We start from the raw sequence: 14,234 nt of genomic DNA, 5'->3' as shown, positions 1-14,234 counted from the left end.
CAGAAGTTGTCACCACTTTATTCCCACACAAGACTTGGGGGCACAACAGCAACGTGAGTGAGCCGGGACTTGGTAGTAAGGAGTCCCCGAAGCAGGCTACAGCTGTCTGCCGTACAAGTAGAGTTCAAAGGAACATCTTAAAGGAGGAACTTGGGTTTAACACACAACCCCAAGTACTTCATTACAAGCGCTAGAAAGGAGACGTTCAGAAAAGTCATATATGTTGGCGGAGTGTTGGAACGGAGTACTTCATCTTGCCTGGAGGTTGGCTGAGCCCCTGACCTGGAGGACACGGCACCGAGGCGGGCACCTGTATGCACAACAGACTGTGAGTAAAGCTTTGGCACTACATGCCCTGGTGTCCTCCTCTTATTCCTGCGCCAACTCACTCAGCACTGCTACATCTCTGTGCTTAACACTACATCGTTCTCCTCTCCTCACTACCTCTCCATCTACACTGCCCTGGGACTACAGCCCTACCTGTGGAGGGCCACAATATCATTGCTGCACCACACCATCTGTCCCAGAGGATCTGTCTGCAGCGTCGGCTTAACATCTTTATTGCCGAACACCACAGGTGGCGTCACGAATCATCCACTTATAAACTTTAATCATCAGCCACACTATTTCTTTTACATGGACGCCCAGGGCCACGGACCGGGTCACCGCCACTGTGACATCTCCCATTGAAATCAACAGGCCAGGCTCCGAGTACCCCACAGCCCTAGCGGGCGATCCATGTGCACCTTGCTTCTCCCTCACCCAGCGTGACAGTAGGACTGTGTGAACCAGAGCTAAATACTCACCAAATTAGGGGGGAACTTGTGTACAGATATCCTAACAGAATTGTAATCTTAGAGAATTTTTAGGTTTGTGAATCTCTGCACTGTACCACTGCAGGAGCCGCCTCTTGCACCCATCTAGTTACATCCTTGGTCCTGGGTAACTCTCGGTTGCCGCATTAGGTGGAACCACAAATTATAGTGTAACCGTTAGGCCCAGAATATTCCATTGTGCAGCGCAGGGGTCATTGCTGACCCAGGCTAGGAGTGTGAAATTTAACAGTGCTCCTATCTTGCTTTGTCAGGGTACTCAGGTTCCGTTGTTAGTAAAGAGAAGTTCCTTCACAAATTGTCTGGTTGTGTTCTTTGTCCTTGGCCCACAGTATCTTGGGAGTGACCACCCCGGTACGTTGTCTACAACTTGACGTAGTCAGCAGGATGCATCGATCGCCATGGACCAGAACATGGAGGGAAATAATCCCTTATTGCCAGTGGCCCCAGCTCAGGTTCCGAACCTGTGTGCTACAGTCTTATTTCCAGTGTGTTACCTTTCGCCTGGGGCGTTATTGCAGCATTTGGCAAAATATGACAGTAAAAACATGAGCTTGCAAGACTGGACAGAAAGGATGTTATTAAAATGAGTAACTTGGTCCTAGAGTTAGGGTATGTTTCCACAGTCAGGAAACGCAGATTGGATGCTGCGTACAGCCGCAGCGTCCAATCCACAGGGGACAGATGTTACAGCATAGTGGAGAGGATTTTATAAAACATCATGTCCACTATGAGTTCAAAGACGCAAGTGGCAGACCTGCGTATACGCACATGCGGAGCGTCTTTCTAGACTGCAGCATGTCTATTTATCTTGCGGAGACACTCAATCTCCGCAAGATAAATTACACAGTCTATGTATAGGATGCGGTGATTACACATGTGTTCAATGAACACATGCGGAATCACCGTGCGTACAAAAGTCGGCAGCGCTTTGGGCGGAGCTGCATCCAAAGCGCTGCATATATGGAATGTGTTATAACCTCAAAAATTGTGGAGGGCACCACTATAAGGGATCACCAATTACATGCTTAAGACCAATATCATAAACCAGAAAAGAGGCATGTAAAGTGGAGGGATCACCAATAAGGTATAACAAAATACAAGATAGTAAACTTTTTATTAATCATCCAAAACAAACAACATGCAGTGCAATTATAAAAACAATTAAAACCGCACAATCGCGTTCATTTAACACAATAACCCCTGCACAAACCCTTCATGATACTATTATTTGCAAATGTGCTAACAAAGCACCTGGTATAAGTATATAAAATCTTATCAACAGGTAATGAAAAACATATACTCCACCTTCCACCTTATATATTAATGGATGCAAACTACCTAGTTAATCTAACAAAATGTTAGAACAAAAAACCTGCTCAAATTAGCACAAAAACCCCTAACAAATAAACGGTGTATATGCACAAATATGAGCATAGGGGTTGATAGGGTTAAGGACTGCTAATGCAGTATAAACAGGCCAAAAATCAAGGGTCCCAATTGCCAATGGCCCCCTCTATACAACCTGTTAAGAGCAAAATAATGCTGGCAGGTAAAGCCCTAATCCAGTAACCAGTGGAGGAAAGAGTGAGAAGTGGTGAGGCAGGGGCAGAGGAAACGCCCGACGCGTTACGCCAGAGCAACTGGCTTCATCAGGAGCAGTGTCATGTTGTGAGTGGATGGTGTAAGAATACCCATAACATCAGCTTTCAGCCAGGGAACAGGTGTGAGAGCAAGGCTCAAGGGTTACCATGACATAGTGCAATAATCACAAACCGAAAGGGAGGTGTCTGGTTTTGCACAGCCGCAGTAGACTGAAATGAAGTCTTCATAATGGTGTACCAAAATGGCGCTGAGAAAACTCTAATGCGCATGCCCAAAGTAGCGCAACTTCCGGGACCACACCGGAAGTAGAATGTCCGGTGTTGCGCAGCCGTAATAGGCCAAAATAAAGCGTACAAAGTACACCAAGATGGCGTCTGGCGGGCTCCAGAGCGCATGCCTAGATACAAAAGACAATAATGAGCGGGTAAGGGTCACCAGCCATCTCCCACATCCTATCAGAGACCGAAAAAAAAAAAAAAAAAGGTCACTCTGTAATAAAAATAATAACGAAATCCCAGTTTTAGGATGAATGCGCTAAGAGAGCTTAAAGTCATAAGCCACAGTTCTATTCAGGTGCTACTTGGTATAATAGAAAAAGTGTATGAAAAAATACCATACAGAAAAGAATAGGAGAAAATGAAAAAGGGGTTAAATGGGGGATTAGAATAGCGGCCAGCTATATCATGATGAGACCACATGTGTACCTTACAATAAAATTGAGGCAACTAGCCTGAAAATATAGCCTGAAAATATACACAAAGAGAAAAAAACAGGTCTCATATGAGTTTGACAGACTAGCAGTTCCATGCTTTCTTTTGCATTTAATTAAAAAACCATGGTTTTTTAAGCAGATAGAATACAATTCATCTGCAGAGTTGAAATACCAAGAAAAAATAGGTTTTAAATTTATATTCCTTAAGTTTTAATCAGATTTTACCCCTATAACCCATTGCAATATACAACAATAAATATACACTTATAAAGATAAGAAGAAAAAAAAAAAAAAAAAAAGGTATATGCAGATATAATAATTGACTAGCCCCCATGAAAAAGCGCAAGGACCGGCAAACATAATGAAAATCAAAATAGGTCCACCAAAGATCTAAAACGGATTTGATTGCAGTGACCAATTCTCAGTCTGTGAGCACTGAAGTTGAATACTAGGCAATAAAGATGTCCATGTCCAGTTGAGCCGTAAAAGGAGAAGGAGACTAAGAAATCTGTTGAAATAAAGAATGATGAGATATGAAAAAGCTATACACAAAAACCATAAAGTAGAAACCCAGAGGGAGCACAACAGAGTCACGATCGTTTATAGTTGTTTATAAAACCCTGTAAAGAGTAATTCTGCATTCAGGCCCCTTGGAGAGAGACTGCCCAGATCGTGTATCCATTTGAATTCACATCTGAGCAGTCTCAGGCCCACATCGCCCCCTCTAATATTAGTAGGCACTTCTTCCAGGGCCATTGCCCTTAGTCCCATGGAACGTCCATTATGTACCTCTAAAAAGTGTGCAGCCACTGGGTTGATATGTTTGCCCTTGTCACGATCCCTGTTGGCAGTGGAGATATTAGAAAGATGTTGTTGTAATCTCCTTCTGAATTCTTGAGTGGTTTGTCCCACATATATCTTTGGACAATTACAGACAAGGGCATAGACTAAATTTCGTGACTTGCAATTAAAGTATGCCTTTTTGGGTACAATCTGGAAAGGGTAGATAGGTAATGAAATGCCATGTCTGGCAACCATGTACTGGCACACATTGCAATCACCACAAGGGTAGGTACCCAAAGTCCTAACCCCCCTGTTCAGTCTAACCGTGGGGCGTATATAGTGGCTATGGCAAAGCCGATCCTTGAGATTCCGAGCCCTTCGTGCTACCAGACTGGGCGTATTGGAGATATGTGGTACCAATTTTGCCTCACTCAATAGAATACCCCAATTCTTGCCCAAGATTTTACGTACATCGTGCCACTGATTGTTGTAAGTTGTCACTATCCCTATAGGTCTAGAAGACTCACGTGGCTTTCTCTGTAGCAATTCTGCGCGTGTACTTGTTCTTGCTCTTTGATATGAGGCAGAGATAACTTTCTTGGGATAACCACGGCTCTTAAAACGATCTGTCAATGTTCTTGCTTCCGACAAAAAGTCCGATGGATCAGTACAATTTCTTTTAGCTCGGAAAAACTGACCTGTGGGGATACCGTTTTTTAAGTGTTGGGGGTGAAAACTGGTATAATGTAGGAGGCTGTTGGTGGCTGTAGGCTTACGATATAATTTAGTTGAAATATGCGAACCTTCCAAAGAGAGACTGAGATCCAGAAATTCCACCGTCGTACAAGAAATGTTAAACGTTAATTTGATATTATAGGGATTCTGGTTCAGCTCACTGATGAATGATCTGCAACTTTCTTCTGTGCCTGTCCAGAAAAAGATGACATCATCAATATACCGTAGCCATTTAAAACAGTGTGTTTTAAAGCCAACATGAGAATACACCACCAACTCCTCCCACCACCCCAAAAACAAATTCGCATAAGCGGGGGCACAGCGTGCTCCCATAGCAGTCCCCATACTCTGTCTGTAAAAGGTCCTATCAAATACAAAATAGTTTTTATCGAGAATAAAGAAAAGTAAATCCAAAAGGAAGCGGTTGTGTGCCCTGTCGCCCATGGAATCTTTGTTTAAGTGAAAGGCAATGGCCTCCAGGCCCAAATCGTGGCTAATGCTCGTGTACAGGGACTCAACATCCAAAGTGACCAGTAAGGTCTGTGATGGTAAGCAAAAATTATTCAAAATTTGAATAAGATATGTCGAGTCCCGAATGTAAGAGCTCAAATTAACAGCAAGAGGCTGTAAAAAGAAATCAAGGTAAATACACGGTTTTTCAAACAAACCCCCAATACCAGAGACTATTGGTCTGCCAGGTGGATTTTCCAAAGATTTGTGTACCTTGGGAAGAAGATAAAAAGTAGGTACTATTGGGTCATCAGTAGTCAGAAAATCAGCCTCTTTCTTATTGATGGTCCCCTGACGCAAAGCTTGTCCAATTAGAGCATCCAACCTCTTTTTGAATACTTCACTGGGATCAGCTGGAAGGCGGGTATAACATGGAGTGGCTTGTAGTTGACGCATCACCTCCTGTAAATAGAGAGAGTTAGGCCACAGAACAATATTTCCCCCCTTGTCAGCTTCCCGTATCAAAAAGTCCTTGTTACGTTGTAAATCAAGGAGTGCTTTGTATTCGTCCTTACTTAAATTTTGATTCTTAAGCGTGTCAAGAGGAAGATTCTGAATGTCCCGACATACATTCATAAAGAAAATATGAACTGCTGGAAAAAGGGCCAAAGAAGGTGTACTTTGGGAAGGCAGACGACTAGTAAAAGGTCTTCTGGAGGTCGTATTTTCATTCTCCTGCAGCAAGTCCATCAGGTCTCTAAGGACTTGTCTATCAACATTCGGAAAATTATCGACTGGAGAGGGATGATGGTAAAGCAGCTTAAACGTCAGCTGCCGACAAAAGAGATACACATCCTTTACAAGGGTAAATTTATCCAAGGTGTTCATGGGAGCAAAAGTTAGACCCCGTTCCAAAACAGATCTCTCAGCTGTAGTGAGATTATAAGATGTTAAGTTGATAATTTGTAAATTACCTGGACCGGATGTACCACCTGTTGCAGATGATGAGGAGGGGGTGGTCACCGTTTCCTGCGGTTGTACCTCGTTTCCCTCTTGTAAGCTGGAGACGTCTGTTTGTAGCCCCTGTTTCTTTTCCTTGTGCCACCTATTCTTGCATCTACCCCTCCTGTTGCTCCTTCTGGGTCGCTGTGGTCCGAAGATAAAAAATCACTAGAGGACTGTTCGTATCTAGGGTTAATTTCTTTATGGGTCACTGTTTGAGAGAAGGTAGCCCGCTTGTTCCCTTTATGTCTCCACTTATAGGCTCGGCCATTATTGAAATCCATTTTATCCCGCTGAAATTTATGACGTTTCCCCTCTATGATCTCCTTTTCAAATTTGTCTATAACTGTTTTTAGTTGCTGTTTAAATGGAGAAACCATAGTGGGGTCAAAAGTTAGAAGTTTAGTCTCCAACAGTTTAATATCATCCTTAAGTTTGACCAACAAACCCTGATCATGGGCTATTAACATGTCCATCAATAAAAGGAAACATTTAACCAAACCAGCCTCCCACATATCCTGAAAAGTCTCATCGACTTCCCAGGCTGGAAAAATTTGTACTCTCAAGCCCCTTGGTATGAGGCCTGTGACCTTATACTCCTCCAAACTCCTTATATTCCACCATACTTTTGTGAGTGATTTATGTAGATTGATCAACTCATTAGTAGTGGCGGTAAAGCTCTCATCTGTATTAGATGGACCACCTACATCACTACTGCCCGTATCAAAAATCCCCTGAGCCCTTTGGCTCCAAGCCGTTTCCCTGGCAGATAAATCCATCTCTCAATGGTAAAATACCAATAAAATTGCTATAGCGTGCCTCCTCCTATGAAAAGGGGAACCAAAAGAGATACCCCAGAAAACAGTTATAACCTCAAAAATTGTGGAGGGCACCACTATAAGGGATCACCAATTACATGCTTAAGACCAATATCATAAACCAGAAAAGAGGCATGTAAAGTGGAGGGATCACCAATAAGGTATAACAAAATACAAGATAGTAAACTTTTTATTAATCATCCAAAACAAACAACATGCAGTGCAATTATAAAAACAATTAAAACCGCACAATCGCGTTCATTTAACACAATAACCCCTGCACAAACCCTTCATGATACTATTATTTGCAAATGTGCTAACAAAGCACCTGGTATAAGTATATAAAATCTTATCAACAGGTAATGAAAAACATATACTCCACCTTCCACCTTATATATTAATGGATGCAAACTACCTAGTTAATCTAACAAAATGTTAGAACATTCCCATATGGAATGTGGGAACATACCCTAACTAGCAGAAATAGCACTGAATGCCCTAAAAGGTGACCGCAAACAGACAGAAATGGTACTTTACGAAAAAGACACCTTTGACAAAATGCTTGCGCTGCTGGAAGGAACCCATGGTGGGCGTGCCAAAGTAACTTAACTGTGAAGTTTCTTTTTCAACTGGTCACAGCTGGAAAGCGAAACTCTAATGCAATACTCCAATGTCTTGCAAGAAATGAATGAAGTTGTCATGACACTGTAGAAGGGAAGTGCCCCAAAATGTATATCTTTATATAGAGATGTGTATAGTGATAGATCTATCTATACAGAATTCCCCCACATGTGCTCAGAAGCCCCTCCTCCAGACTACTGTATTCTGCCATGTTCTAGTCAAACAGGTTTATTGAGGGGATGTATCTTAGTGGATAATAGACTCATGACCTCATTCCCCACACCTAGAGCTGGACACTCCTCGTTTAGCTGAACACATAAATAGACAAGATGTGCTCTGCTCTGTCTCTTTGTCTCACCCCTGGGATGATTATGGACACACGTGTAGGGAGGAGGACCCCCGCAGAGTGTCCGGGCCGGTGTAGGGATGGTGACCTGACGGACGAACTTGACTGAAGGGAGAAGGGTTGATTTGTGCACTGTAGATGGACGTTTATAATAAAAGAAGGGAAACAGCTGGGGAAGATGGAATAGGAGTGCAGTACCTAGATTTGACCACAAGATGGCATGGGGGAGCATGAGAACAGGACTTGACAGCAGCTTACGGCTACGAAATCGCTTAGTCATGGGGGGCGGGGAGATAGGAACCCAGGAGGGGAATTCCCGAGGAAGGAGATAAATAGGACAGGACAGGGTTCCAGGCGAGGCTAGTCCCAGGAGGAGCTCAGAAGGAGAAGACTCAGTATGGAGGACTGACGACGGTGGAGAGCTCGACCAGGGGACTGATAGGAAGAGACAGTCAGGGGGTGGCCTTGACACAAAGAACCACAGGACAGACGAGGCCCCGGGGGTACCGATTGGATGATGACCTCGGACATGTGAAGCGCAGGCGGTAGATAGGTCTAGGACAGCCCCAGCGAAAAATCCGTGAGGAACATCACTATGACTGAAGGAAGGTGAAGGTACCCAGGCCTGAATATGGAGAGCTGTAAAGGAGCTGCGGTGTATGGCTATGGTCGTCAGGAGGACGGCCAATAAACTCGGACCTGTTACAAGCAAAATCTGCCTCCGTCTGTTGTCTATGTTGTCTGTGCGCGGTAAGCAGCGGACCACCCCCCAATCCGGGCCACTACCACACCGGAACCAAGGGGACCGCCATCTGAGTTCCTAAGGAAACAGTACCCAGGGAGCAGAGGAGGAGAGTGCACTGCTGAGAGTGACAGGACAGCAAGGGGAGGGGCGAGTATAAAAGAGACAGGGAGCGCGCAGGGGAGTCAGTTGGTGATACGTCAGACACGGAGCAGGAGACGGAGGTGGCGTGAGAGAGCGGGAAGGACACTGACAGTTGAGAGAAGCGACCAGCAGCAGAGGGTAGATACGCAGTGGCCCTCAGGAAAGAGGCGCCGAGCTTACCGACAGGGGACTGTCTCTTCACCCCAATCCCGGGTTACGGCCTGCCCCCAGTCATCCTCAGCCATTACCGCTGAGCTCGAGCCCTCCGCAGCCTGTCTGCTTCCTCTCCCGGCTGCTGCCATTCCTTTTCAGCCCCTGGTTGCGGCCTGCCCGCTGCCACCCGCGGACACTGCCGGTTCACGTCAGTCCGTGGTTGCGACCTGTCTATCACCGCTCACAGCCGCCTTCACCCCGCTGCAGTCGGCAGTGGGGGCCTGTTCCTCATCAACAGAGGCACTCTGCACACAGCCCCAGGCTGTGCACGCGGCCAGTAAAACCCCCACTCTTGACCACTGCAACACCACCCTGCTTGGGAACAGGAGTCCCATTGAACTCGCTAACAAGTGCAACCCCGCTGCTACAACAGGGGGTTACTTCATCTCAGGACTCCATCAGGGCCTGTTGTGCCCCAACTCCTCCTGGGCACTGGGGCGCCCGAAGACTACTCCAAATCTTCAGCAGCTGGGCCCAGCGGCTGCGACGCCAAGGCAGCCTCATCAAAGACTCCACAGCAGCCTCATCAAAGACTCCACAGCAGCCTCATCAAAGACGCCAAAGCAGCTTCATCAACAACGCAGCTTCCACAGAGACACCGAGGGACGTCAGGACAGATAAGTGACATTATAGAGTATAAGGACCCGTAGACGGCCATACCGTGGCCCCATAGTAACCGGCCTCGGCCGGGTTAGCCGTGTTCTTTCCAAATAGTGTTTGGTTGTACTGAGTACCTGCGAGGACAACTGTTGTTACCCCTTTTTGGTTGCTTAGTATAGCCCTAGTGGCCTTAAATTATAAAGAGTTTGCTTTTCAAAGTTCAACCAGTCTCGCATCTCGTCACTGCATCCTGCGAACCTGCTGTTACCTACATTTGGCGTAGTCGGCAGGATGCAGTCTCCAAGCGCGGACAACGACGCCCCAGACCAGGGCAGGGCCGTGAACTTAACAGCTGACGAAGGCCCTCGTTCCAGCATTTCGTTGGGGGCTATGCTGAGCAACTTGCCAAATTTTCCGGCTCCAATACCATGCTATGGAGCTGGACAGAACGAATGCGGGGGCTCTTTCGAATGCACCCGATGACTCCTGACCATCATGGCATTAGACGGGGAGGCTCGGAATTCAGTGATGTTAAAACCCTCGGGACACCGCAACTCCTTTGATAAGGTTTTGCAGATTTTAGAACAGACCCATGGGGACCCAACCAACATGGGAGAGTTAAGAACCCAGTTGTTCAGTCAGATGCAGGGGGAGGGGGAGACCATCACCAAGTATATGAATGTCCTCCAAGAGTTACACACGGCCATCGAAAGAAAGGACAGCATAGGGGTAGGACCTGTTGACATTACATTACGGGACCTGTTGGTGACTGGCCTGCGGGACCCATTAGTAAAACAGGCATTACGGGAACAAATTAGAATGAATCCACATGTAGACTTTTCCGAGGTGGGAAGTCAAGCACTCGCTCGAGAGCAGGAGCAGGGAATGGCGGCCCCCTTGGGGAAGGTCCGGAGCGTGGAGGCTTCCCTGAACGCAGTTGCGGAGTTTCAATGGGTAGAGGAAATGACCCACGGAGAAACTGATAAACAGCACCCAGTCATTTTGGGCATGAACATACTGCGGGAGTTTGGCAACCTACTCCTCAATGATCCCACACATGAGACCTTGAAACAGTGGGGTTCCCGCACGGTCCAAGGACATGTATTCCAGCAGTTGGTGCGGGAAGCAGGTGTGGCGCTCCCAGGAGTATGGTCGCCACAGTGGCATTGCCTTCCTCTTAGGGAGAGTGATGTCATGCCTGGAAGCAATGAAGGGTCTCTCTGGCAGTTAACCATAACATGCAACACAGTTCCAACTCAGGGTCAGCAGAGGGAGCTCTGAACCAGAATTGGGGGAGGAGTGCTCTCTGAGGGCCAGGAAGGGAAATAAGTCAGTGTGAGGAGGGTGTCGTGTGCAGACGTGGAGGAGAAGAGCTGGGGAGACTGAGGAAAGTGGAGAGCTCAGTCCCAGTGATAGCGCATGATCTGGAGCCTGGTCTCCAAGGGTGTATGGATACTAATGGTCCTGCACCAGAAACCAGAGGAATAGGAAGCTGTAAATGCCTTATTCCCACATAATCCTCGGAGGCACAACAGCGATGGGTGAGCCAAGAGAGATAAAAGGCTACGGCTGTCTGCCATGCGAGTGGAGTGTGGATAACATCAGAAAGGAGGAACTCCAGTGTAACTCAGTACTGGGAATACTTCATAGAGAGCGCTAGTAAGGAGACTGCACAACCCATCTGCCAGAGTGTTTCCTGATTTGCTTCCAGGCTAACCAGCTTCTGTGCCATCTGTACTCAGGACCCTGGACTGTATTTGCCAAGTAAAAGTAAAGAAACTGCAACCTATTGTGTCCTTGCCTTCTTGCTGCAACCTCCCCGGCACTGCTACATATCTGTGCCTGACACTGCACCTTCCTACCCAACACCCACCTACACTGCCCTGGGACTAGAGCCCTGCCTGTGGAGGGCTATAACATCATTGCTGCACTACACCATCTGTCCCAGAGGATCTGACTGCAGCGTCAGCTTAACATTTGCCGAACACCACAGGTGGCGTCACGAATCATCTATTCATAAACTTTATTCCATCACTTCACTCCCTTACATTGACGCCCAGGGCCACGGACCGGGTCACCGCTGCTGTGACAATCCCCTCTGAAATACCGGCCCGGTACTGAGTACCCCACTGCACTGGCGGGCGATTCACACGAGTCCTCCAGGACTGCCAGGAGGGCGAGGCCCTGGGCAAAGTCATCTCGCCAGCGGCTCCCCTGCTTGTACTGCCCCCTGGACAGACAGTGGTGGCCCTACCCATCCAAGCCCCGATACCATTGGAGGGCATGGAGATGCAGGTGGAGCCATGCTACTCGGAGCGCTTACCCCCTGGCATACTGGTGGCTCGCTCCCTGACCACAGTGCAGAAGGAGACTGTGCTGGTGCACTGCGTCAACCCTTAAGACCAAGACATCGTCCTGAAGCCCCGGACAGAACTGGCCAAGCTAGTAAGGCCTTTTGAAGAAGTGCTACCGGCTCCTGCGGTTCAATTGAGAGTGCAGTCCGAGGACCCTTGGGAAGTAACTATCCGGACTCTGCAGTCTACCGAAATTTCAACTCAGGAAAAGGGTCGAGACATCCTGGAACAAATGCGGGCCGAGCTCTCTGGACTAACTGCGGCCCAGCTCTTTCAGATTAAAACACTGCTCGGACAGTACCACGAGGTATTTGCTAGTCATGAGGAAGATTTTGGATGTACCACCGCCATCACCCATGGCAGGGGCGTAACTAGAACTGATTGGGCCCCATAGCAAACTTTTAAACGGGGCCCCCTTGAAGACACACCCCCTTAAAGACACACCCTTAAAGTCAAACCCCCTTAAAGACACACACCCTTACCGATAATGCAAACTAGAGTCACATTAAGTAACAGAATTAGAAATAATGTAACACAATTATTCCTAATCCTGTAACTCAGTCAATACAATCAAATTAGTTAAGCATTGATAATTTTATATTTTAGGATTGCTCACTTATGTAAATACAAATACACAATAGTTCATTAAACACTTACCTGAAATTTGAAGTACTACCGTGGACATGACAAGTTTCTATCTCTTCTTGCTTAACCCCTTACCTACAAAGGACGTAATATTCCATCCATGTGACCCTGGACCTAACTACCATGGATGGAATATTACGTCCCAGCGATCAGCGGCGCCCACATGGTGAGCGCCGCTGATCGCGGCCAGGTGTCAGCTAATTATCATAGCTGACACCCGGCACAATGTGTCAGGGGCAGTCACGGACCGCCCCCGACACGTTAACCCCTTGCACACCGCGATCAAACGCGATCGCGGTGTACCGGGGGTTAAAGGGAAGCATCGGCAGGGAGGGGGCTCCCTCCGTGCTTACCTGAGCCCCCCACGGCAGCGCAATGTGCAGCGCTGCTGCGGGGGGCTCTTTCCCTACAGGCCCCCGGATCCAAGATGGCGACGGGGGCCTGCAGGGAGCTGACTTCCTCACTGCCTGCAAAGCGCAGGCATGAGGAAGTCTGCAGCAGTGCCTGTGACAGATGGCTGATTTGTCACAGTGATCTGTGATGTGACAGATCAGCGATCTGTCACAGGACAGTGATGTCCCACCTGGGACAAGGTAATAAAGTAAAAAAAAAAAAAAGTGTTAAAAATAATTTAAAAAAAATTGCTAAATAAATTAGTAAAAAAAAAAAAAATATTCCCCAATAAATCCATTTTTTCAAAATAAAAAAACCCAAAAACAATAAAAGTACACATATTTGGTATCACCGCGTCCGTAATGACCTGCCCTATGAAACTGTCCCATTAGTTAACCCCTTTAGCGAACCCCTTAAAAAATAAAAATAAAAAACAAAGCAAAAAATAATGATTTATTATCATACCACCGAACAAAAAGTGCAATAACGCGCGATCAAAAAGACGCATATAAATATCCATGGTACCGCTGAAAACGTCATCTTGTCCCGCAAAAAACGAGCTGCCATACAGCATCATCCGCAAAAAATAAAAAAGTTATAGCTCGCAGAATAAAGCGATACAAAAATAATTATTTTTTATATAAAATTGTTTTCATTGCAAAAAACCGACAAAACATAAAAAAATGACCTAAATGAGGTATCGCTATAACCGTACTGACCCGAAGAATAAAAACGCTTTATCAATTTTACCGCACGCGGAACGGTGTAAACGCACCCCCCAAAAGAAATTCATGAAACGCTGGTTTTTGTTCATTCTGCGTCCCAAAAATCGGAATAAAAAGCGATCAAAAAAGTCACGTGCCCGGAAATGGTACCAATAAAAACGTCAACACGTCCAGCAAAAAATAAGACCTCACATGACTCGGTGGGTCAAAATACGGAAAAATTATAGCTCACAATATGTGGTGATGCAAAAACTATTTTTACAATAAAAAGCGTCTTTAGCGTGCGACAGCTGCCAAACATAAAAACCGCCATAAATAGTAAATCAAACCCCCCGTTATCACCCCCTTAGTTAGGGAAAAATAATAAAACTAAAAGAAAGTGTATTTATTTCCATTTTCCCGCTAGGGTTAGGGTTAGGGTTAGGGCTAGGGTTAGGGTTAGGGCTAGGGTTAGGGTTAGGGCTAGGGTTAGGGTTAGGGTTAGGGCTAGGGTTAGGGCTAGGGTTAGGGCTA

At 46.4% G+C, this 14,234-nt stretch overlaps 1 long non-coding RNA gene across 1 annotated transcript; it reads right to left on the bottom strand.

Annotated features, from left to right (window-relative positions):
• Positions 1-4,414: 4,414 nt before the first annotated feature.
• On the bottom strand, positions 4,415-6,142 carry LOC141082724 (uncharacterized). Its single transcript, XR_012230560.1, has 3 exons — positions 5,392-6,142; positions 4,737-4,859; positions 4,415-4,631 (listed from the first exon to the last, which is right to left on the bottom strand). It is a non-coding gene; the product is annotated as an uncharacterized lncRNA (long non-coding RNA).
• Between the last annotated feature and the right edge of the window lie 8,092 nt (positions 6,143-14,234).

The sequence above is a fragment of the Dendrobates tinctorius genome, unplaced genomic scaffold (assembly GCF_039654945.1).
Source record: "Dendrobates tinctorius isolate UK_male_01 unplaced genomic scaffold, ASM3965494v1 ptg000019l, whole genome shotgun sequence".
Taxonomy (NCBI): Eukaryota; Metazoa; Chordata; class Amphibia; order Anura; family Dendrobatidae; genus Dendrobates; species Dendrobates tinctorius.
The sequence above is the reverse complement of the archived record's forward strand: the minus strand, read 5'-3'. Positions and strand labels throughout refer to the sequence as shown.